Here is a 24,873-nt window from a genome sequence, read left to right as displayed (position 1 = left end):
ACATACATACATACATACATACATACATACATAATTGAGTCCAGAATTATAATAGTCATGATGGTTATTTAGCTAGTCATTCTATGACCACACCGTTTTTATAGTCATTAAGTAAATACTGTGGGCATAAAACCAATGTCCTGTCATTAATTGAGCATTTGTGCTCATTAAGGAAACCCATCATTCACTGTGAGTCATTTTTTTTTTGCCAGAAACCAGAAGTAAATGCCAGTTTCTGACAAAAATATCGTAAATGACACACAGGTGTGACCACAGGGAGGATGGAAATGTGGCCAGTTGCTGAACACACAAAATGCAGTCATGTGACCACAGGTAATAACTCTCAGATTTTGAATCTGAATTATAAATTGGAGTCTCGTTATCCATCATAATTTTGAATGGTTGCTAAGCAGTAGGTCATTACTAAATGTCAAGACCAACAGGTGCCCAGCTTGGTGACTTGAAGTGAAAACCACAACAATAGGAAAGAATGGGAGAAAATATATTGGAATTAAATTATAGTGAGTATAAAAAGAAAATTGTACTCTCAAGTTTGACAGTTTCATGCCCTTATTAGTGGGCCTAAATATTTTTTATTCTGCTTGGCCATATTAGGCATCAGAGAGCCTAAAATCAAGTACGGATTGTGTTAAATCCTGTAAATTCTGTAATGTTCTATAATGTTCTGTATCTGGGTTAACTGGTTAAACAAGAGTTGTTAAGCAGAATTGAAAGAAACCATAGGCATTGTTTACCTGCTTCCTATTGGCTGCTCTAGAGGGCGCCAAAATGGAAGAGCTGTCAGCCGCCGGCTGTTGCTGAGGGAAAGTCTTTAAATAGCCGAGCTTCTGGTCTTACGCGCTTCTTCTGTAACTCGCGTATAGAGTGAAAGTGTTTTCCGCTCGCTCAGAGCCTGTAGAGAAATAAAGAGAGTTTATTTGGAAACCGTTTTTCTCGGTCATTTCATTGGCGACGAGGGTCTTAGCGGTGATTTTTTTTTTAGGAAAAAATCAATATGTCGACCCCTTCGCTGATTCAGCCTCCCGAGTTGTTTGACCCGGAACGGTCAACTTGGGCAGCCTATATGGCTAAATTTGAGATTTTCCTGGAAGCTGCCAGCCTACATACGGCTGAGGACAGCAGGAAACGCGCTCTATTTTTGAATTACTGCGGCACGCATATTTTTGAATTGGCCGGGACTTTAACTGATCCCGAACCACCTAATGCTGTACCATGGGCTACTTTACAAGAAAAGTTGGCTGCCCATTTTAAACCAACTAAGCCGCCCATAGTTTATAGGCATCAATTTTCCCGTATGTCCCAATCGGATGGGGAATCTATTAACCAGTTCGCGACCAGACTCCGAACTATCCTAGCGAAATGTCAATTTGACAATCCGGAAGCCAGATTGACGGACGCCCTCATTTTTGGGATGCGAAACGTTACCATAAGGAACAAGTTATTGGCAACTGAGAGCTCCACATTGCAAGACGTGATTAAAGCTGCTCAGACAGCTGAGGTAGCTGAGGCTGCGGCAGCTGATTTAAAGTCCAATGACAAGCTGCAAACTGTATTTAAAATCACAGACTCTCAGCGTCCCTCGGCTCGCCGCCTGCCTGAGGTTCAGCTCGCCGACTATGAAGACTACAATGACCACTGCTGCTACCTTCGAGGACCACCAGAACGACAACCCAGGCCAACTTTTCCTGCCTGCGCCGGATGCAGAGGGCAACATCAACGGTCGCGCTGCCCCTTTAAGGACGCCTTCTGCTACAGATGCGAGAAGAGAGGCCACATCGCCGCCGCTTGCCGTGCTGCCTTGCCAGATGACAACTCTTCTCCACAAGGTCAACAGCCTTCCTTTCCTGCTCCCCGAGCCTACCGTCCTTTCCGGCCACAAGGACGGGGGTTTCGCCGGCCTTGGAATGCCAGAGGTAACCGCTTTTTCAGTGGTTCTACAGTTTACCCTCCTGCCCCTAATAAAATTGTTGTCCCCATCCTTTTAAACCATCAGCCGTGCCATATGGAATTGGACACAGGCTCGAAATATACACTGATGCCTTGGCATAAATTACATTTGTATATACCAAGTTTGGAACGGGACAGTTTGCAACCTTTGGACATTGCTATCAATGATTTCCAGGGTCACCCAATTAGGATTTTGGGTAAAACTAGGGTTCCTATCACCTTTAGAAATGTGAACCATGTTCTCCCTCTATTAGTTGTAGACGGGGCTAATCATTCCCTTCTAGGGTTGGACTGGATGGCTCCCTTGGGATTAGCGGTAACAGGTCTTAACAAATTGACATTTTCTACCGCCCCTGATTTTGTCACTGAATTTCCCGAGGTTTTCCGTGCTGGTCTGGGTACCTTTAAAGGACCTCCTATTTCTTTTTCTTTAGACCCTTCTGTTCCTCCCGTTCGATTAAAACCTCGCAGGGTACCTTTACCCTTGCTGAATAAGCTAGATGAACAATTAACAAAACTTCAAGCACAAGGTATATTGGTTCCAGTGGAACATGCACCCTGGGAAACACCTATTGTAACCCCACTGAAGCCAGATGGCTCCCTACGAGTTTGTGCGGATTACAAATCCACTATTAATAAGGCGCTACAGCACAACTCCTATCCTATTCCAGTGGTGCAACAGCTGTTACACACCTTGGGGTCTGGGAAAATCTTCGCGAGGCTGGACCTTGCACAGGCTTACCAGCAATTAACAGTGGACGAAGCCACTGCCCTGTCACAGACTATTGTAACGCACAGGGGTGCTTTTAAGTGTACGCGCCTGCAATTTGGAGTGAGTGTTGCTCCTGGTATATTCCAGCGGTTAATGGAGCGCTTATTGGGGGGCCTTGCTGGGGTGGTCCCGTATTTCGACGACATTTTAATTTGTGGGGACAACCCTGCCCAGTTGCACAGTCGAATTAGACAGGTACTCACTAGGTTGAGAGATAAAGGTCTACGTTTGAAACCGGAAAAATGTGTGTGGGGGACCCCTTCAGTCGAATTTTTGGGATTTCGTATTGATGCTGAGGGCATTCACCCCACCGAGGAAAAAGTTAGAGCAATTAAAGACGCCCCTGCCCCAACTTGTAAAGCAGAACTGCAAGCCTTTTTGGGGCTCTTAAATTTTTATGCAGTTTTTCTGCGACAGAAAGCCTCAGTAGCTGAGCCCCTACATAGACTCCTCCATAAAGGGACAGAGTGGCATTGGGGTGAGAAAGAACAACGGGCGTTTTGCATGGTTAAGGATCTTTTGTCGTCCCATAGCTTAGTAGTGCAATATAGCTCAACCCTCCCTGTGAGGCTCACCTGCGACGCTTCTCCGTACGGTGTGGGCGGTGTGTTGGCCCATATTTTTCCGAACGGGCAGGAGGCTCCAATTGCCTATTTTTCTAGAACACTATCTGGGGCTGAGCGCAATTACGCGCAGATTGACAAGGAAGCTCTGGCGCTGGTAGCCGGGGTGAAAAAATTTCATCATTATCTGCTTGGGAGACCTTTTCAGTTAGTAACAGACCACAAGCCTCTCTTGGGTCTGCTAGCCACCGGACGGCCAACTCCTCCCTTCATGTCTCCCCGTATGTCCAGATGGGCTATTTTCCTAGCCGCATATGACTACCAACTCATTCATAAAGGGGGCTCTGCTATTAATCACGCAGACGGCCTCAGTCGCTGTCCATTGGGACAGAGAGTAGAAGACCCAGCGCCCGCTGCAGAGGTACTCCTTATCGAATTAGATAAATCTCCTGTAGTCACTGCCAGGCAGGTGGCATTGGAAACCAGGCAAGATAGGACTTTGAGCAGGATTTTGAATTATATTTTGAAAGGCTGGCCAGCAAATGGGGACGATCCCTTAATAGGTGAATTTAAAACAAAGAGGCTAGAACTATCAGTTATGCATGATTGCATTCTCTGGGGGGAAAGAGTGGTTATCCCTACTGCCCTGAGACCGAGGGTTATGAAAATGCTACATGAGGGGCATCCAGGGGTGGTGAGGATGAAGGCATTGGCAAGAGGGTATTTGTGGTGGCCCGGCTTGGATAAAGAAATTGAGAACTGGGTGGCAACATGTGGCCAGTGCCAAGAAACACGGCCAGACCCGTCTAAAACCACCCCTGCACAGTGGGACAGTCCCCAAGGGCCATGGTCTAGGGTGCATATTGATCTGGCTGGGCCAGTGGGGAATCATATGTTTTTAATCCTGATTGATGCGTATTCAAGGTGGCTGGAAATAGTCCCATTAACCTCTACCACATCATCAGCAGTAATACATGTATTAAGGAAGTTATTTACAACACATGGGTGCCCGGACATATTAGTCTCGGACAACGGGCCCCAATTTACATCTAAACAATTTGAGGTATTCCTAGCTGGTCTGGGGGTCCGGCATGCCCTTACCTCTCCCCACGCAGCGTGGTCTAATGGAGCAGCAGAACGTTATGTTCGAGTGGCCAAAGAAGCCATTAAGAGGTCAGCCCCAGGTGACATCCAGGAGAGGTTAGACACGTTCTTGCTGACCCAACACATAACACCTAGTATGACCACTGGGAAAAGCCCTGCTGAGTTGCTAATGGGGAGGAGGTTAAGATCAACCCTGGATAGGCTGCACCCCTCCTATATCAAATTAAAACCGGATAATATACTAATACCTGAACGTGCAGTGGCCGTGGGACAAAAGGTATATGTTAAAAATTTTGATACAGGGAAGCATTGGGAAAGTGGCATTGTGCAAGACCAAACAGGTCCCAAAACATATATGGTGAAATTACTAGATGGCCGCCTCTGGAAAAGGCACATTGACCACATTAGGGGGAGAGTGGAGAAAATCGAGAGTGAAGGACATAAAGATAACACTCATCCCCTCCCCACAGGGAATTTCGCAAGGGCAAACAGGAACCCGGAACCAATTGATTGGGACTTACCTGGGGGAAATAGCCACTCCAGCGCTGCCTCAGCTCTGCCATCTCCTGGTCAGGGGAGCAACGCGTCTGCAGGTCGTGAGGAACCGTCTTCATCGGTGGACACACAAGTTATGGGCGACCCTCGACGGTCAGATCGGACTTCGCGAAGACCCCCTCACTTAGAAGACTTTGTTACTTACTTGACCGAATAAAATCTGTAAAAACCATCCAGAAGGGGGAGGGGTGTTAAATCCTGTAAATTCTGTAATGTTCTATAATGTTCTGTATCTGGGTTAACTGGTTAAACAAGAGTTGTTAAGCAGAATTGAAAGAAACCATAGGCATTGTTTACCTGCTTCCTATTGGCTGCTCTAGAGGGCGCCAAAATGGAAGAGCTGTCAGCCGCCGGCTGTTGCTGAGGGAAAGTCTTTAAATAGCCGAGCTTCTGGTCTTACGCGCTTCTTCTGTAACTCGCGTATAGAGTGAAAGTGTTTTCCGCTCGCTCAGAGCCTGTAGAGAAATAAAGAGAGTTTATTTGGAAACCGTTTTTCTCGGTCATTTCAGATTGTCCTTGGCATATGACCATAAAGAAGCCTGCCCATTAAAGTTAAAAGTCAGAATGGTCATTAAGCAATATAAGAACATGATTGTCTCACTTAGTGACCTCTACCCATGCTCTTCTGACTACACATGTTGTTAAGTGGATTACAGGGTGCCTAAAAGATAGGGGAGACCCTGGGACTGATAGTAAAACATAGGGGAGACCCTGGGACTGATAGTAAAACATAGGAGAGACCCTGGGAACGATAGTAAAACATAGGGGAGACCCTGGGAACGATAGTAAAACATAGGGGAGACCCTGGGAACGATAGTAAAAAAATGCATTAAAAAGTTTTTTTTTAAAGGTTCTGAGTGACAAAAAGGCTCAGCAGTGACAATCAGCTGTGCCACACAATCATTGGAACCCCTCTTTAAAAACTTGTTTTAATTACTGCTTCTGGCAAATAGGTAGTAACAAAATGCTTCAAAAGTTTAAAAAAAAAAAAGATTCCAGCGATCATGGCCATAGCTGATTGTCACAGCTGAGTGTTAAGACTTTTTTAAAAAAATTTAAAAGCATTTTTAAACTACACACCCACCCAGTCACCTAACTCTCACCAACCCACATCCACAGAACCGGTAGAGAGAATTTTTGAATTTCACCACTGCCCTGGGAAACACTTTTTCAGACTTCCCAAAGTCTCCCTATCCCTCAGGTATACCTTTCTGTATCTTTTTATTTATTTTATTTATTTATTTTGTCCAATACACAATGAGGGCTTTAGTGGGTATACACATAGTAAAATACATGATGAAGGTTATAGAGGAGATACTCATAGTAAAATATATCTAAGAAAGAATAGAAAAGAAGATATAGTAATAGAACATATCAATGAAAGAATAGAAGAAGAGATATAGGAATAGAAGAAAGGTATAGGAGTATATAGGAGAGCAATAGGACAGGGGACAGAAGGCACTCTAGTGCACTTGTACTCGCCCCTTGCTCACCTCTTAGGAATCTGGATAGGTCAACTGTAGATAATCTAAGGATAAAGTGTTGGGGGTTTGGGGATGACACTATGGAGTCCGGTAATGAGTTCCACGTTTCGACAACTCGGTTACTGAAGTCATATTTTTTACAGTCAAGTTTAGAGCGCTTAATATTAAGTTTAAATCTGTTGTGTGCTCTTGTTGTGGTTGAAGCTGAAGTAGTCGCGGACAGGCAGGACGTTGCAGCAAATGATCTTGTGGGCAATACTTAGATCTTGTTTAAGGCGTCTTAGTTCTAAGCTTTCTAGGCCCAGGATTGAAAGTCTAGTCTCATAGGGTATTCTATTTCGAGTGGAGGAGTGAAGGGCTCTTCTGGTGAAGTATCTTTGGACATTTTCAAGGGTGTTAATGTCTGACATGCGACAGGGGTTCCAAACAGATGAGCTGTATTTGAGGATGGGTCTGGCAAAAGTTTTGTAAACTCTGGTAAGTAGTGTGAGATTGCCAGAGCAGAAGCTACTTAGGATTAGGTTTAAAACTCTTGAAGCCTTCTTGGCTATATTGTTGCAGTGGGCTTTGGCACTTAAATCTTTTGTTATTAGTATACCGAGGTCTAGTTGAGATTTGGAGTTGCCATGTATTAGACCACTCAGAAACAGAAATCTTCTGCCTCTCAGTCTCCACAAACCTTGGGCCTACTTTCCCACTCCAATAAGTACCCATCTAGCATATCCTCTTTATCTTGTGCTTAATAAATGCATTCTTGCTACAGCTGATATTATGTGGATGTTATTGCATGCCTTGCTATTCCTTGGTACAGTATTTTTTCCCTGTGCTATTTGTTACAGATTTCATTTTGGAAAATTACCACTGTTATGGTGTTGTTTCATACATGGCAAATATTTCATGTAATTCTTTATAATGGGAGTCCCCAGAGAAGGAAAAGAAAGCCAGATGTAAGTCATGAAGATACTTTTTAGCTAGAATATCATATGGTTTAATATGGTATTATTGACCATAAGAATAAATTTAACATAATTCTTCCTGAAGGCTGATTTTGGTTTCACCAGAAACAAATTCTAAAGTTTTAAACAAATAACACTTTACAAAAATTAATTATTTTCTGAAGAGATTTGGTGTACAATATTGTGCGAATTAATGAACTGAATTCCAGTCTGTTGAATGACTCAGCGTGGAAAAAATCTGCTTTAATGTTTGCTACTTATTGAAGCTTTATATAAAAGCTGTTCTTCCTGGTTGCTACCATTGTCTAATCTCTTTCTGAAGCAATATAATTAGCACTGTAGAAGGACTGACCTTTCTCAAAATCTTTTTTTTAAAAAAATATTCATACAAACTTTGATACCTAAAGCACATTGGAGCACTGCAAAGATAGATAGAGAGGGCGGGGGACGAATCATTGTTAAAATAGAAATCTAGGATAGATGTATTGATTGTTGTTACAGAGAAAACAAGGCAGCACTTATTTCATCATCTAACAGAGGTTGCTATAGAATCTATGTACAGTGGTACCTCGAGATACGAGTTTAATTCGTTCCGGACCTGGGCTCTTAAGTCGAGCAGCTCTTATCTCGAACGACTTTTCCCCATAGGAATTAATGTAAATAATTTTAATTGGTTCCAGCCCTCAAAAACCTCACAAAGTTAGTCTAAATTATGCAGAAAGACATGTTTTTAATGAAGAAATGTACATGTACATATAAATGAATAATGAAGTTTCTTTCACTTAACTTGTAAACTTTCTTAAACTTTTAAATTTACATATGTTCAACTTCTCTGCCACCCAATCCTGTAGGACAGAGGTCCCCAACCCTTTTTGCACCAGGGACCGGCTTTAAGTGATCAAGAGAGGAATGGGTGAATGAATGGACGGAGGGTGGGAAGGAAGGAAGGAAAGAGGGAAGGGACAGGAACAGAGGGAGGAAGCAAGGAAACTTATGAAAGGGGAGAGTAAGAGAGGAATGAGTGAAGGGAGGGAGGGAGGGAAGAAGGTGGGAAGGAGAAAGAAAAGAAGAAATAGAGGAAGGGAAGGTAAAAGAGAGAAAGAAAAAGAGCAAGAAAGAAAGCTGCAAGCACCCCCCCCCCGAGCCCCCCAGGCCGGCTGCAACCTTTTAAAACACGCGCGCCGCTTCGCAGCTGTCTCCTGAAGCCGAACGCGGAAGTTAGCGTTTGGCTTCAGGAGACAGCTCCTTGGCGCTTGTATCTCGAATTTGGGCTTGTAAGTAGAACAAAAATATCTCTCCCCTCCCAGCTCTTATCTCGAGTTGCTCTTAAGTAGAGCAGCTCTTATGTCGGGGTTCCACTGTATTACATTTTTACATTTTTATTAAGTTTGTTGAGCCTTTTGGAGGCTTATTGACTTCCCTCTTACATTGGGTAATGTAGACAGGATAGAAATCAATCAAAATCTGTGTGATTTAACACTCACACTGAAATCATCTCACTGAAAGTCTATCTAAGATGTACTTTTATACAGTTTCATGCACTTTCCTTTCATAATGGAAAACTGGGTTTCTCCAGGACAAAAATGTAAAGATCCAGAAACCTGACAGATCTATTTTGGGCTTTTATTAGAATTACACACAAACTCTCTCTATATATCCCCAGTCCCCTGGTGATAGTAATCAGACCAATCACTTAATAGACTCCATCACCCTGATTTCTCCAAGCCCATTAGGAGATCCCTGTCTCCAGAGCTTTTTAAAAGAGTGTCAAAGTAGGGTCCAACCCTATTTCTGTAAGATGATGTTTCATAGGGAGGAAGCCACCACATAGAAGGCCATTCTTCTTGGTCCCACTAGATGGACCTTCCTAAGAGAGGGAGATTTTCTATTCATTTGCAGAAATGAGAAGGGGGGAAAAAACCCCGTATGCTACAACAGCTCACCAAGTGGAATTGGAAAAAGATGCTCAACTTTTCTCTCTATATTAATGAATTGAATATTTTACATATTTTGGACACTTGACTGGAAGGTGGAAGACCATTTCACACCAAATATGCTACAAATATTAATATCTTATATAACTCAATAATCTTAAAATATTTTTATTATGCTAAAATACAAATAAAACTTATTGTTTTCAACCCTAACGTAGGTAGTTGGGAAATTGTCAAATAATTTGGTGTATTTATGCCATGATAAAAGCTGAAATTGTACTTATGGCAGATCCACACAATTAAATGACAACAGGCAACAATCAGAGCAATGACCAGTTTCTTAATCTGCATCTCCTTTCAAACTTATTCAATCTCCAGAATTATTCCAACCCTATTCCTAAATCTATATACACCAATACATACTTACCAAGAGGAAAACATTGAAATGAGTTGTGAGTCATAGATAAGGCTCTGTACAACTGCAATTGATAACTGAGATTCATGGAAATATGAAAATATTTATGTAAAAATCTGAGACTTTGGAAACTTGTAACATTAAGAGTTTGCAATTCATGAACACTCATAGAATAATTCAATATAACATATTATTATTTTAGCAGACAATGTGAGCTGGGACTGTGAATAATAAAGCATAATTCAATGATGGTAGGCACAGCTTGCATAATACAATATAGTTTTACTTTTAGGAAAACATTGAACAATGACAATGTAGAGTTGGAACTTATGATCAGTGACCTTGTACAAGAGAAGATACTTTTGTCTTGCCCAGAGCAGCAAGAACTTCAAAACAAGAATTATGAGAACATACTGTAGTTGTATCTATTGATTGTAAACACTGATGGAAATCTATATTTTTGACACAAGCAACCTGGCCAGTTCTATATTGCAGAGAAACAGCATCTTTCCTCTGTGTGCAAATTCCCTAAACTCAAGAGGGATCTCTCATATCTTTCTAATGCTTCAGCTCAGCATCATATGCAAGTCCAATTTATGTCTCAGGTATATCCAGATATGGTCAATACAAAATTCAAAAGCAAATGTAAAAATGGAGCACTTCATCCTCCCATTCCAAACATACTGTATAGACAGATTAAGATATAAATATATATATATATTTCTGCTTGATAAAAAGGTTCAAAGCAATACATTTAATACTAAAATTATTTTCAATTTATCTTTGCAGTATTAAAGACTCTAAAGAAAACACAAGGCTATTATTCTCAGAGTACATGAAGGACCTTTGTAATAAAACATTCCTTCCTTCTTATTGAGCATTGCCAAAATGATGGAAGCAGGGCAGAGATGGCAGTTCACCTGAGAGACACAGAAGCTCTCCATCTTCAGAGAAATCTAATTTCTCTTTATTTAAGTGAAACCTTCAGGTGGATGCTTTTCTAACTGAACGGATGGGCACCAATTGTCATAAAGAAATTGGCAAAGATGACCAATGTTAATTATTAAACTTCAATCTCTGTGGCATCTATATAATAATAATTTACAGGGACTTGCGTTTATACTTTCCCTTTGTAAGAATGTGAAAGTAGTTTAAATGGCTTCACTTACTGTTGTTTTCAAATTGATATTTTTTCTGTTCTGCTCAACAGTATTCCTGAGACTGATTAGTACTTATATAGATTTTTCTTTTTGATTATAGGAAATAACAATCATCTGGACATTCTCCAGGGATTTCACAAAGATAATACCAGTATAAACAAGCCAGAAGCTATTTCCTTAAATATTATAGAGTACAGTTCATCCAGTATTATGTGTGTTCTTTTTGTTTTCAGATGTTCACAAAACTTCTTTGGTAACCCTAATCCATTAATAAATACTGAATATGAGCCACAATGGTGCAGTGGTTAGAGTGCAGTACTGCAGGCTACTTCTGCTGATTGCCAGCTGACTGCAATTTGGCAGTTCAAATTTCACCATCCTCAAGGTTGACTCAGCCTTCCATCTATCCAAGGTGGGTAAAATGAGGACCCAAATTGTTGGGGGAAATATGCGGCATATATAATATGCTGTAAACCGCTTAGAGGGGGTTGTAAAATGCTGTAAAGCGATATATAAGTCTAAATACTATTGCTATTCACATCCAATTGTTTACATAATATTAATTCTGAACAAAAAAAAATTACTTAGAAAACATGTAACTCCAAAATATCATTTTAAAAAGTAAATATATTGTACTTATTGAAGTTACAGCACCATGTGTGTGTAGCACATGTGCAACCTCTTTAATCATGATTAACCACAGGGACAGGGTTTATTGTGAACAATACATCAATTCACAAAAGGCTACAATCTGGAATGAATTATGTAGCCATGCAAATTCATTGCAAGATCTATTTAATCTCTTCTCTTTCTTTCAATTCCTAACACCATTCTAGCTCATTTCTCTTCTCTTCCATTTCCTCTGCCAATTTCATATTCCACCATTGCAAATTTCCTCTCTTTTTCCCATTCTCCTTAAAAAAGCTTCATTATATATATATATACAGTAATTACATAAATACAATCAAAATCTTTTATTTGAAGGAAAATATGTTTCCTTCATTGATAAACTGGGTTAAAGAAAAGCCAGACCTTACACATTAGCTAAATTTCAGTCAGTGCCTTGCAAAAAAAATAAAAAAATAAAAATGAAACTGTGCCCTACTATATTTTATTTATTTTTATTTATTTATTTTGTCTAATATACAATGAGGGTTTTAGTGGGTATATATCTATATACACATAGTAAAATACATGATGAAGGTTATAGAGGAGATACTCATAGCAAAATATATCTAAGAAATAATAGAAAAGAAGATATAGTAATAGAACATATCAATTAAAGAATAGAAGAAGAGATATAGGAATAGAAGAAAGGTATAGGAGATATAGGAGAGCAATAGGACAGGGGACGGAAGGCACTCTAGTGCACTTGTACTTGCTCCTTACTGACCTCTTAGGAATCTGGATAGGTCAACCGTAGATAATCTAAGGGTAAAGTGTTGGGGGTTTGGGGATGACACTATAGAGTCCAGTAATGAGTTCCACGCTTCGACAACACAGTTACTGAAGTCATATTTTTTACAGTCATGTTTGGAGCGGTTAATATTAAGTTTAAATCTGTTGTGTGCTCTTGTGTTGTTGTGGTTGAAGCTGAAGTAGTCGCCGACAGGCAGGACGTTGCAACATATAATCTTGTGGCCAATACTTAGGTCTTGTTTAAGGCGTCTTAGTTCTAAACTTTCTAGGCCCAGGATTGAAAGTCTAGTCTCGTAGGGTATTCTATTTCGAGTGGAGGAGTGAATGGCTCTTCTGGTGAAGTATCTTTGGACATTTTCAAGGGTGTTAATGTCTGAGATGCAATATGGGTTCCAAACGGATGAGCTGTATTCGAGGATGGGTCTGGCAAAAGTTTTGTAAGCTCTAGTAAGTAGTGTGAGATTGCCAGAGCAGAAGCTATGTAGGATTAGGTTTACAACTCTTGAAGCCTTCTTGGCTATATTGTTGCAGTGGGCTTTGGCACTTAAATCTTTTGTTATTAGTATACCAAGGTCTTTAACTGAGTGGGGATTATCTGTGATAATTTGATTATTCAGTTCATATTTGGAGTTCAGATTCTTCTTCCCAATGTGTAGGACAGAGCATTTGCTAGTTGAGATTTGGAGTTACCATGTGTTAGACCACTCAGAAACAGCGTCAAGGTCTTTTTGGAGAGTAGTTGTGTTATCGGTGGTGTTGAAGATATCCAAAGATTTTGATCCCATTTTAAAACAACCCTCTTGTTTTCTACTGACAGTCTGTTTTAATGAAAGTAAACACTGAGTTGTTGCCATTTGTTGCACATAGGCATTTCTGCTCATGACTTTATTTGCAATACAAAGAAATCATATCTCTCTACACTTATTGTATTACTGTATAGCTATTAATGCACATTATAGTCTAATTGACTCTGTGGAATTTTCTAGGCACATACTGATCTCTCTTATTGTGCAATGTTACAAAAGCACTCTGCACAGTTTATTAGAATATATTAGAATATAGCTATGATTCCATTTGTATTTCTATGACATCCAATGAGATTGTCTCATATTTCTATTTTCCAGGTGACTACAGGCAGAGATATTCATGCTTTTACAATTGAGCAGCATTAATTCTCTACTAATTTGTGTCCCTGACATATGATGTGCTGTTTAAATATCTTCCAAAAGATATGTTTGTGGGTAAGAATAAGAAGCAGTACTTATAATGTGAATCAAAACTACGCAATACTCTCTGATAGTCTCCTCTTTATATGGGAGTGTAGCAGTGGTAGGTTTTAAAAATATTACTACTGGTTCTGTGGGTGTGGCTTGGTGTGTGGGCATGGCTTGGTGGGCATAGCAGGGGAAGGATACTGTTATATCTGCCTGACGACCGGCAGCAGGGAAAGCCGCGGGGATTGGCGCCTTCTCCAAGGTGCTGATTGGCCGCGTTTACTAAGTAACAATGCAGGCGGGAGATTATGCTGTTCTGTATTGGTTGGCTCCTCAGCCTGTCTGCTGTATAAATGTTATGCTGTTTGCTGAAACCTTTCATGTGTGTATCTGCCTGCTCTGGCACGAGTTCTTATAATAAACGGCCTGAATTATACGTGAGTTCCAGTTATTACATTTGGCGACGAGGATTCCTACTATTGTGGGTAACTATACTTACCACAATGTCTACCCACGTATCTTTTCCCCCCTTTGATCCACAAGGGGAGACCTGGGACTCATACGTGGCCAGGTTTGACTGTTTTCTAATCGCAAATGGATTTTCAGAGATTTCCGGTGACCGTAAAAGGGCTTATTTCCTCGGATTTTGCGGCACGGAAATGTTCGAGACAGCTCGAGCCTTGTTTGCCCCGGTTTCCATAAACAATGTGCCCTGGGACGAGTTTCTTAAAACTCTTCAAGATCATTATGCCCCGGCTCCCTCCCGTTGTGCTCGACGGTATAAGTTCTATCAAAGGAATCAAGGTGAGGGGGAATCGATAAATGACTATGTAGCTGCTTTACGCAGGGCGGCTCTTTATTGTGAGTTTTTGGATTTGAACGATTACCTCCTTGATAGACTGGTATTTGGCATAAGAGATGGTCGCCTCAAGCGGCGATTATTGGCCATTCCGGATTTATCATTTCACACAGCTTTGTCAGAGGCCAGGGCATTTGAATTGTCCACGCAATCTGTGGCAGCCATGGACTCCTCAGTCAATGTCACCTTGCCAAGTAGCCCTTCCCCAGACAAGCCAGGGGTGCCTGCAGAAGCAGACGGGGCAGCGGCGCCTACTGAGGAGGAAGTTTGTCGGTTGACTGCGAGTCGAGGACGGGAGCAGCCTGCCACCCGGCCCCGGGCCCCACTGTCTCCTTGCCGTGGGTGCGGAGGGGGGCATCTCAGAGTAAATTGCTCTTTCCGTGGCGCTTCTTGCTGGCGCTGTGGTGCAAAAGGGCATATCGCTAAGGTTTGCAGGTCCCGTAGATCTCCTCCGCCGGCTCAAAGGGAGCAAAAAGACTATTCTAACTCAGGCTCTCGGTGGCAGCGACGATCCTCGTATTCTCGCCGGGAAGACTGCAATGCTATTTTTACTTCTCCGCGTTCGGCTACAGCGTACGTGCGAAAGACGTCCTCCTCGGTGGACAAGATTTCTGTGTGTGTGCGCCTGGGCCACACTGTTTGCCCGATGCAAGTCGACACTGGATCCGCCCGGTCCCTGGTGTCCTGGTCGACGGCAAAACGATGTTTTCCCGTGCTACGGAAGTCTCAACTTCGGCCGTGTCAGCTCAACCTCAAGGACTATCAGGGAACTCTCATTCCTCTTGTGGGGGAGGGTACCTTTACTGTTCAATTTAAGGCTTTTTCAGGCAAATTACCTTTAATTATTGTGAATGGGCCATTTGCCAATTTGTTGGGTTTGGACTGGTTCACTGCTTTGGGGTTATCTGTTACGGGAGTGAATGCTGTAAGGGAGGAGACGGGTTTTGACAGGTGGGCCAAGGAATTTCCCTCGGTGTTCGATTCCAGCCTGGGCTGTTACAAGGGCTCATTGATTTCTTTTAGCTTAGACCCAAATGTCCCAGCTGTCCGACTTAAACCCCGCCGTGTACCCATTCCTCTGAGGCCCAAAGTGGACGAAGAATTGGATAGATTAATTAGCCAAGGGGTTTTAGAACCTATTGACCAGGCAAAATGGGAAACCCCAGTAGTTATTGCGGTCAAGGGGGATGGGGGAATTCGCTTGTGTGGCGATTATAAATGTTCTATCAACCGGGCGCTTGCACATCATTCCTACCCCCTGCCAGTGGTGCAGCAGCTGCTCCACTCACTAGGAAAGGGCAGGTTGTTCGCGAGGCTGGATTTAACGCAAGCGTACCAGCAGTTACCTGTAGACCCCCAAACTGCTGAGGCGCAATCGATAATTACTCACCGGGGGGTGTTTAAGTGCAACCGACTTCAATTCGGGGTGTCTATTGCCCCTGGAATTTTCCAGGGGCTCATGGAGCGGTTGCTCTACGGAATTGGGGGAACTGTCCCCTATTTCGATGATGTATTGGTTTCTGGGGGGACGGTGGAGGAGTTGGAAATGAGAACGAGACAGGTACTGTCTAAGTTTAGAGACGCTGGACTCAAGTTGAAGGCAAAAAAGTGTGTTTATGGGGTCCCGAGTGTGGAATTTTTAGGTTTCACAGTAGATGCTGAGGGAATCCACCCCACAGGGGATAAGACGAGGGCAATTAAGGAGGCGCCGAGGCCACAGTCAAAACAAGAGCTGCAAGCATTTTTAGGTTTATTAAATTTTTATGCCGTATTTTTGCCTCACAAGGCATCGGTCGCTGAGCCGCTCCATAGGCTGCTGGATAAGGAAGCTGTTTGGCATTGGGGGCGGCGGGAAGAGTCCGCATTTTTGGCGGTAAAAGAAATTCTGACTTCTAACAGTGTACTTGCCCAGTACTCCCCAACGTTGCCTTTAATTCTTACATGCGACGCTTCACAGTTCGGCGTGGGGGCGGTGCTGAGCCATAAGTTGCCAGATGGGAAGGAGGCTCCATTGGCATTCTTCTCCCGCACTCTAGCTAAGGCAGAACGGAATTATGGGCATATCGATAAGGAGGCTTTGGCTCTGATCGCGGGGGTGCGGAAATTCCACAACTATCTGTATGGCCGGCACTTTGAGCTCGTCACGGACCATCAGCCTTTGTTAGGGTTACTAGCTGGGAACAGGCAGAGTCCAATTGTGCTGTCTCCGCGCATGTCGCGCTGGATAATATTTTTAGCCAATTATTGTTATACGTTGACTTACCGGCCGGGCCGTCACATTGCTCACGCGGATGCCTTGAGTAGATGTCCCCTTACGGAGCTCCTGTCAGATCCTGCTCCAGCCAGCACGGTTTTGGCCATTGGGGATGAGCCTGTTTTATTGGCAGCTCCGGAGGTAGCCAGGGAGACGGGGAAAGATTTAGTTTTGTCCAGGGTTAAGCAGTGGATTCTCCGAGGCTGGCCTGCCTCTTCTCCTGGGGAAGAATTTGCCCTATATTTCCGTAGCAAGATAGAGCTGTCAGTGGAAAGGGGTTGTGTGCTCCGGGGGAGTAGAGTAGTAATTCCCCCCAAGCAACGTGCACATGTACTGTCTGTGTTACACAAAGGACATCCCGGCATTGTCCGTATGAAAGGGCTAGCTAGGGACTATGTTTGGTGGCCTGGCATGGATAAGGAGATAGAACAGCGGGTGGCAGCTTGCCAGGTGTGCCAAGAGAGTAGGTCTCTTCCCCCCCGAGCGGAAGCGTTGAGTTGGGAGCCACCTGCGGGGCCATGGGCAAGGCTACACATTGATCTGGCCGGTCCTTTTATGGGCGAGAATTTTTTAATAGTCGTGGATGCCCACTCTAAGTGGCTGGAGGTGGCCCGCTTGAGGTCTACTCAGTCTATGGCTATTGTGACAGCTTTGGAAACATTGTTCGCGTCTCATGGGTTCCCTGACATACTTGTCTCGGACAATGGCCCTCAATTCACTTCTGTGGCTTTTGAGTCGTTTTTAGCTGCTGTGGGCATCAGACATGCCCTGGCATCGCCTTGGCATCCCGCCGGAAATGGGCAGGCGGAACGCATGGTGCGCTCTGCCAAGGATGCCCTCAAACGGATGCCACATGGGTCATGGCACCAGAGAGTCACGGAGTTGCTAATGGCTCAGCACTCCACGCCATGTGTGGCAACGGGTAAGACTCCGGCCGAATTGTTAATGGGCAGGAAGCTGAGGATTACCCTGGACAGGTTACATCCCTTATATGCCCCTGCTGCACAGTGGCCAGAGCCAGCGGGAAGGAGAATAGAGGTAGGTGACAGGGTGTATGTGCGGGCATATGCAGGGGGGCAGAACTGGAAGCGGGCAACTATAAGTAGAGCATTGGGGCCTCGTTCCTTTGAAACAATATTAAGGGATGGCAGGGTTTGGAAAAGGCATTTAGACCAAATCAGGGTGGACCGGGCAAGAGATCAGGACGTCACTGAGAGCGGGGAAGGGTTGCTGGAAAGAGAGGTGTTTCCATTACCACCCCAAGCCAGGGAACGAGGAAGTCTTGCCCCAGACATCTGTTCAGGAGTGGCTTCTCCACACAGGGAGTTAAGGGAAAGATTGACAGAGTTGGAGGCCCAGCCGGAGTGTCAGGAAGGACTCAGACGCTCCAGCAGGATTTCAAAAAGACCCGCCTATCTGAAGGATTACGCTTGCTCCAACCAAGAAGAAAGGAGTGTTATATCTGCCTGACGACCGGCAGCAGGGAAAGCCGCGGGGATTGGCGCCTTCTCCAAGGTGCTGATTGGCCGCGTTTACTAAGTAACAATGCAGGCGGGAGATTATGCTGTTCTGTATTGGTTGGCTCCTCAGCCTGTCTGCTGTATAAATGTTATGCTGTTTGCTGAAACCTTTCATGTGTGTATCTGCCTGCTCTGGCACGAGTTCTTATAATAAACGGCCTGAATTATACGTGAGTTCCAGTTATTACAGATACTATAAAATTTCCATTCATACCCCACTCCAGGGGAAAATTACTGCAAAATCCTCATTTCCTTCTGATCAACGGAGACTTGGGAGGCAGACAAAAGATGGGGGCAGGGGCAGTCAAAGGTGGTATTTATGGTTCTCCAAGCTACTCAAAATTTCCGCTACAGGTTCTCCAGATCAGAACCTGCTGAAACCCACCTCTGTAGTAGAAAGGAATTTCAATTCAATTCAATTCAATTTATTAGATTTGTATGCCGTCCCTCTCCGAAGACTCGGGGCGGCTTACAACAACAATAAAAACAGTATAAAGCTAGCAAAGCCAAAAACTTTATCGATACTTAAGAAGGGGTTTGTTTTGTTTTGTTTTCAAATTGAGCTTGAGTGCTGATGATATTTTTTTAATGGATATCTTCATGTATCTTCTTGGCCCCTTGACAAAGCTGGCTTATGATTGCTTTCTCCTAGGATAATTTTCCAAACAGTGTAGCTTCTGTCTTGAGATTTCATAATGGTTTTATTCAAATGTTAATCAAATCAATCAAAACAAAATTATCATCTTCTTCATCATCATCATGGATAGCACTATGCACTAAAAATGCTAATAAATTATGCCAATTTAAATTTTGAGTTTTGAAGCAGCACAGTTAGAAAGGGTATTATCACTTTTGTAATTGGATATGGGCGAAAACTCCTGAGAATAACAAGGATGACTATGAAAACAAAGAAATGGACTTCAAACAAATCAAAGCAGAATTCTCATTCAGGAAACAAATTATCAAGATTACGTTATCCTCCTTTGGACACATGATACATCATGGACACATGGTCGTTAAATATACTTATTTGTAATGTGCCCAGAGTCATTTAGATAGTGAAGTTGGAAATGTACAAATTTTATTTATAAATTAAAAAAAATAAGTTTTCCTAAAATCATGACTGTCACTATTTCTGCTCCTAATAGCTGTGGAATTATTCTGTAATTTTAGAATTAAAAATGCAATTTTTAATGTAATTTTAGAATTAAAAATGCAATGAAGCAGCCATCATTTCAAAAGGATAATACAGATTTGAAAAGATAAGTTGACATCCTTAAAGTAACTTATCATGCGGATAATTTATTTCTCTGTTGATTAATAATAATAATAATAATTTATTAGATTTGTATGCCGCCCCTCTCCGAAGACTCGGGGCGGCTCACAACAACGATAAAAACAATACAGTAGTACCTCTAGATACGAGCTGCTCTATATACGAGCATTTCGAGATACGAGCTAGGAGGGGAGAGATATTTCTGTTCTACTCCCAAGCTCAAATTCGGGATACGAGCCAAGGCCAAGTCTCCGGGCTGTGCCCCCTCCGAGAGCTCACCGCCTGTCCCTGTCAGCGGCCAAGCCACCTTCACCCACCCGGACAACTGCCAGAGGGGCTCCTCCGGAGGAGCTCCTCTGGAGGGGCGCACGGGGAAGGGCTTGAGCCACCGCCTTCTCCTTTCCCCGTGGGAGCGCTGCACCTCTTGTCCGCCTGGCCCAAGAGGCACGAAACCGGTTCTCATGCCGGGCGGCCCGCCTGGAACGCCAGCAATGCCGCCAGGCCGATTGCCGAGCGGGGGCGGGGTACAGGAGGAGGCGAAGGCGGCGGCGCACTGGCCCCCTCAGGCCACTCCGCCCGGGATGGGGCTCCTCTGTAGCCCCCGTGCGTCCCTCCGGAGGAGCCCCATCCCGGACGGAGCGGCCTGAGGGGGCCGGTGCGGCGCTGCCTCCGCCTCCTCCCGTGCCCCGCCCCCGCTTGGCAATCGACCTGGCAGCATTGCTGGCGTTCCAGGTGGGCCGCCCGGCATGAGCACTGGTTTCGTGCCTCTTGGGCCAGGCAGACAAGAGGTGCGGCGCTCCCACGGGGAAAGGAAAAGGCGGCGGCTCAAGCCCTTCCCCGTGCGCCCCTCCGAAGGAGCCCCTCCAGAGGAGCCCCTCTGGCGGTTATCCGGACGGCTGAAGGTGGCTGGGCCGCTGACAAGGAGAGGCGGTGAGCGCTCGGAGGGGATACAGCCCGGAGCGAGACTTGGCCTCCACCGCGGCTGCTGCCCGTCTGCTTCTCTCTCCCTCCTTCCCTCCGCAGACCCAGAGACAAAACAAACAGAAAGGAGGCACGGAGCGGGGGGAGCCGCCTGGCAGACCGCCTTTGTGTTTTTGGCTGGGGGGGGAGCAGGATGACCTTCCTGACTGCATGGCATCCTGCATGCAGGATGACATGCATGGCAAAGGGGCGGGGAGGATCGGGAAGCTCAAGCCTCCTTCGGTGGTGGCGGCCGGTTTCTGATTTTTGGGCTTGCACGCATTAATCACTTTTCCATTGATTCCTATGGGAAACAATGTTTCATCATACGAGCTTTTCAACTTATGAGCCTCCTTCCCGCACCAATTAAATTCGTAAGTCGAGGTATTACTGTATTATGATTGCCTGGCAATCCTGCATAGAATTTCTTTGCATCACATTTTTCCTCCGTAATTTCTATTATAGTAATACTAATATGATCTGAGTTATTGAAACCAAGTACAGTGGTACCTCTACTTAAAAATGCCTCTACTTAAGAACTTTTCTAGATAAGAACCGGGTGTTCAAGATTTTTTTGCCTCTACTTAAGAACCATTTTTTACTTAAGAACCCAAGCCCGGAAAACATTCCCAGAAAATTTGAGAGCGGCATGAAGGCCCGCCCAGTTTCCTGCCATTCCCCCTTTAATCCTGGCCATCTGGGCTGCCAGAGGAGACTTTTGGTGGCACTTAAGGAGGCTTTGGCAGTCCAGAGCGAACGAAGCATTTTCCTTTCTCTGGGTGCTTGGACAGGGAATAAACCTCTGCCAGTGCCCAGAGAAAAGAAATGCTCCCTTCGCTCTCGGCAGCCGAGGAGTCACCAGAGCGAAGGAAAGGCTACAAAGCAAGCGAGCGAGAGAAGAGGGGAGCCCTTCAGCATGGGAAGGAAGAGGCAGCAGGTAGCAGCAGCAGCAGCCAGTGTAAGGATGGCAATGTATGGGAGGTAGCCTCATGCTGGGAGTATGGGAGGCGCATGCTCCTCCTTGCCACCTCAGAGTCTCTCTTTTTTTTTAAGCCTTAAAGTTTTGGATTTTTTTTATTCCCCTCACCTTATCTTCTTCCTTTGACAGCGACTCTCCTCTTCTTCTTCGTCTTCCTCCTCCCACCCAAATTCCAAGCTTTTATTTCTTTCCTAATGGGTTTGCATGCATTATTTGCTTTTACATTGATTCCTATGGGAAAAATTGCTTCTACTTAAGAACCTGGTCACGGAACGAATTAAGTTCTTAAGTAGAGGTACCACTATATTGTATTTGGCACTAAATATTATAGGAAACTATTCCATTAGGTTCGATATGCACCAAAGTATATTCTGTGGATTCTTCACTCACAAAGTATTTGTAGACCTGGTAATATTGGAACAGCATGACCCTGATGTATCCTGGTATAATTATTAACACTACAAAGATAAATATGATGGTCCAGCTATTTTGATAATGAGAAAGAGCTGAGTAATTGAATTAAATTATGTAAAAAGACTGACACATGGAGTACTCTGGTTTTGTCACAATGGTCTTGTCTTTGCTGATGGGAACTGAAACTGGACATCATGAACCAAGGAAGAAGCCAATAAGACAAGTGGTAAATGTGATTTAATTGTAACAGAGGATAAGTATCAAATTTTAACGTTTGTAGAAGTTTTAACCAATGTTGATAGATGCATGCCTTTTATGCACTCACCCAAACACAGACATCTGATTGTATAGTTAGGCAATTATATCTAAATTTTGATAGACTCCAAAACCAGAGTTTGCAGTTAATTTTTTAATGAATAAAGTTTAGTTACAAACTATAAAACTTTACAAGGTGGTTGATCTTTGTCCAGCTTTGGGTTTATATTATCATTGAAACTGACTTTTCATTTAAGGCCAGATAACAATTGACATTGGACTGTTTAATTTCCCTTGGGATTATTTATTTATTTGTATCATAAATTAATATTGGAGTCTTTTCAGCCCTTTTCTAAAGTCAGTATCTATAATGTTATTGGCTAATGTGGATTCTAATTACAATGATATCTCAACAACACATTTATAATGCTTCCCCTTGGAATAGTGTAATGACACTATATTAGCTACTAAATCCCCATTCCCTTTTAATACAGAGTAATGCAGTTTCAAGGTTAAAATTATAATATTTATTCAAATATTTTAAATTAAAGCCAGAGGAAAAGGTAAATATATCTTACTAACTCTGCCAAGATAGAATGCTCCTTGAAATTATTATTACAGTAGATGAAGTTATAATATCACTGCTAAGGCAGAACATAATGATAACTCTTCCTGGCTCTGAAGAATATTTTTAAAATAATCACAAATTTATTTCCAATATTATTGTTTGCTGTTGACGGTGAATTCCCTTGCAAAGCAAGCAAGCAAGCAAACAAACAAACAAACCCAAACCATTTTATACTTTATCTTACCCCTGGGAAAATGTCCTCTGGATGTTTTCCAGTTTTGTTTACAAAATATGGTTTTCCTGCTTCTGTTGCCATAAGCGCTTGGTTGACTTTGTTTCCAATAGGTTACCTTCCCCTAGGCCAGCACCTGTATTTTGACTATTTCATAAAGCATAAATACCCTCTCAGCTGAATCAGAGGTAGTCACAATCCCTAACATTTTCTACAATGTCTTTTTACAATTAATTTTTGCTAATCAAAATTGTTTGCCTGCCTAGGTTGTAAAAAGAATTCAAATAAGGTTTGACTTACAAATACAACTGGGACCATAACTTCCATCATTAATTTGGTTGTAAAATGAGTTATGAAATGACTGAATCTGACTTCATGACAATTTTTATCATGGACGTTAAGTGAATCACATGGTCATTAAGTGAATCATATGGTCATTAAGCAAATCTGGCTTTCCAATTGATTTCCCTTGCCAAACATCGGTGGGGAAATGTGAGCATGTGACCACTAAGACACTGCTACAGGCCAGCTGCCAAGAGAGTGATCCTTCTGGTTCTCTGGCCAGGAAACTTTGTAATGGGAAGAGTAAAGGGGGGGAAACCTCTCCAGCTGTGAAGCCCACACTGGACAACAGGAGCCGAAGCAGCCTTCCAAAAGCAAGGCTTTTGGGGTCAGGGAGGAAAGTTAGGATGAGGTGGGGATGAGTGCCTCTCTCGACTTGCAAAGCTGTTTGTGTCCCATTTCACTGATTGCTCTTGTGAGAACTGCACTGCTGCCAAGGCTGCTTTTGAGATGGAAGGTTTTGTCGAGGTGCACATGGTTCAAGGCATGGAATAAACCAGTCATGGTGATGTTTTGTCATTGTGCCTCTTGTCACGAACCATTTTCCACTTACGAACCCAAGCCTCCGAAACTATAACCAGAAAAGGCAGAGAGAAGCCTCTGTGGGGCCTCTCTAGGAATCTCCTGGGAGGAAACAGGGCTGGAAAAGACAGGGAGAAGCCTCTGTGGGGCCTCTCTAGGAATCTCCTGGGAGGAAACAGGGCCAGAAAAGGCAGGGAAATGCCTCCATGTGGACTCTCTAGGAATCTCCTGGGAAGAAACAGGGCCTCCACCCTCCCTGTGGTTTCCCCAATTGCACACATTATTTGCTTTTACATTGATTCCTATGGGAAAAATAGCTTCTTCTTACGAACCTTTCTACTTAAGAACTCAGTCATGGAATAAATTAAGTTCATAAGTAGAGGTACCACTGTATGTTACAATGTTAGAACTGTGCCAGGCAAACATCTCCTGTTCTACCCGCTTTCAGTGATTTGGTGGGAACCACAATTTCGCACCCCATGTCCCATGAGCAGATATCAGAATTGCAGCAAATGCCTTTCCTACCCCAATTCCAAAAACTTTGCTTTTGAAAGGCTGATTCAGCTCCTGTCACCCAGTGCGGGCTTTGTGGCCGGAGGGTTTTCCCCTCATCTACTCTTCCCATTACAAGGTTACCTGGCTAGAGAACCACATGGATCACTCTCCTGGCAGCTGCCCTGAGGATCAACTGCTTGATCAGGATTGGAGAGCATGGATCTCTCCGATTCCACATTCTTTCCCCCCGACCCGGACTCTCCTAGCCCTTCCCCACCACGCACAGAGAAAGACGAAACAGCTGGAAGCAGGGGACAGGGAGGAAGGCACAGGTTAGGGGGTTCCTCCATGGTGCAGCATGCTCCGCTCAACCTGCTGGTACTCACCTTGCCTTACACCTCTCACGCAGTGCCCCTTTCGGCAAATGAGTCCTGACCTCCTGCTTCAGGAATCAGGCTTCAATGGAGGTAGCAAAGGAGCAGCGGCCTTGCTGGGAAGCTCAGCAATAAATTTCTGAGATGGCAGCATCCAGGAAGACTGAAATGCTGCATCTCTATCAGAAAGCCAGGCTTTCTTCGCCTATGGCTATAGGTAGTGGAGCCTTCGGTGCCAAGTCTCTCTTCTTCCCCCATGAAAATCATCCCCTATCCCAC

At 43.7% G+C, this 24,873-nt stretch overlaps 1 long non-coding RNA gene across 1 annotated transcript; it reads left to right on the top strand.

Annotated features, from left to right (window-relative positions):
* The first annotated feature begins 1,584 nt into the window (after positions 1 to 1,584).
* LOC139158990 (uncharacterized) lies at positions 1,585 to 5,449 on the top strand. The gene is made up of 2 exons (XR_011557787.1): positions 1,585 to 1,934; positions 4,878 to 5,449. It is a non-coding gene; the product is annotated as an uncharacterized lncRNA (long non-coding RNA).
* Positions 5,450 to 24,873: the final 19,424 nt, after the last annotated feature.

Source organism: Erythrolamprus reginae, chromosome 2, assembly GCF_031021105.1.
Source record: "Erythrolamprus reginae isolate rEryReg1 chromosome 2, rEryReg1.hap1, whole genome shotgun sequence".
NCBI lineage: Eukaryota > Metazoa > Chordata > Lepidosauria > Squamata > Dipsadidae > Erythrolamprus > Erythrolamprus reginae.
The sequence above is the reverse complement of the archived record's forward strand: the minus strand, read 5'-3'. Positions and strand labels throughout refer to the sequence as shown.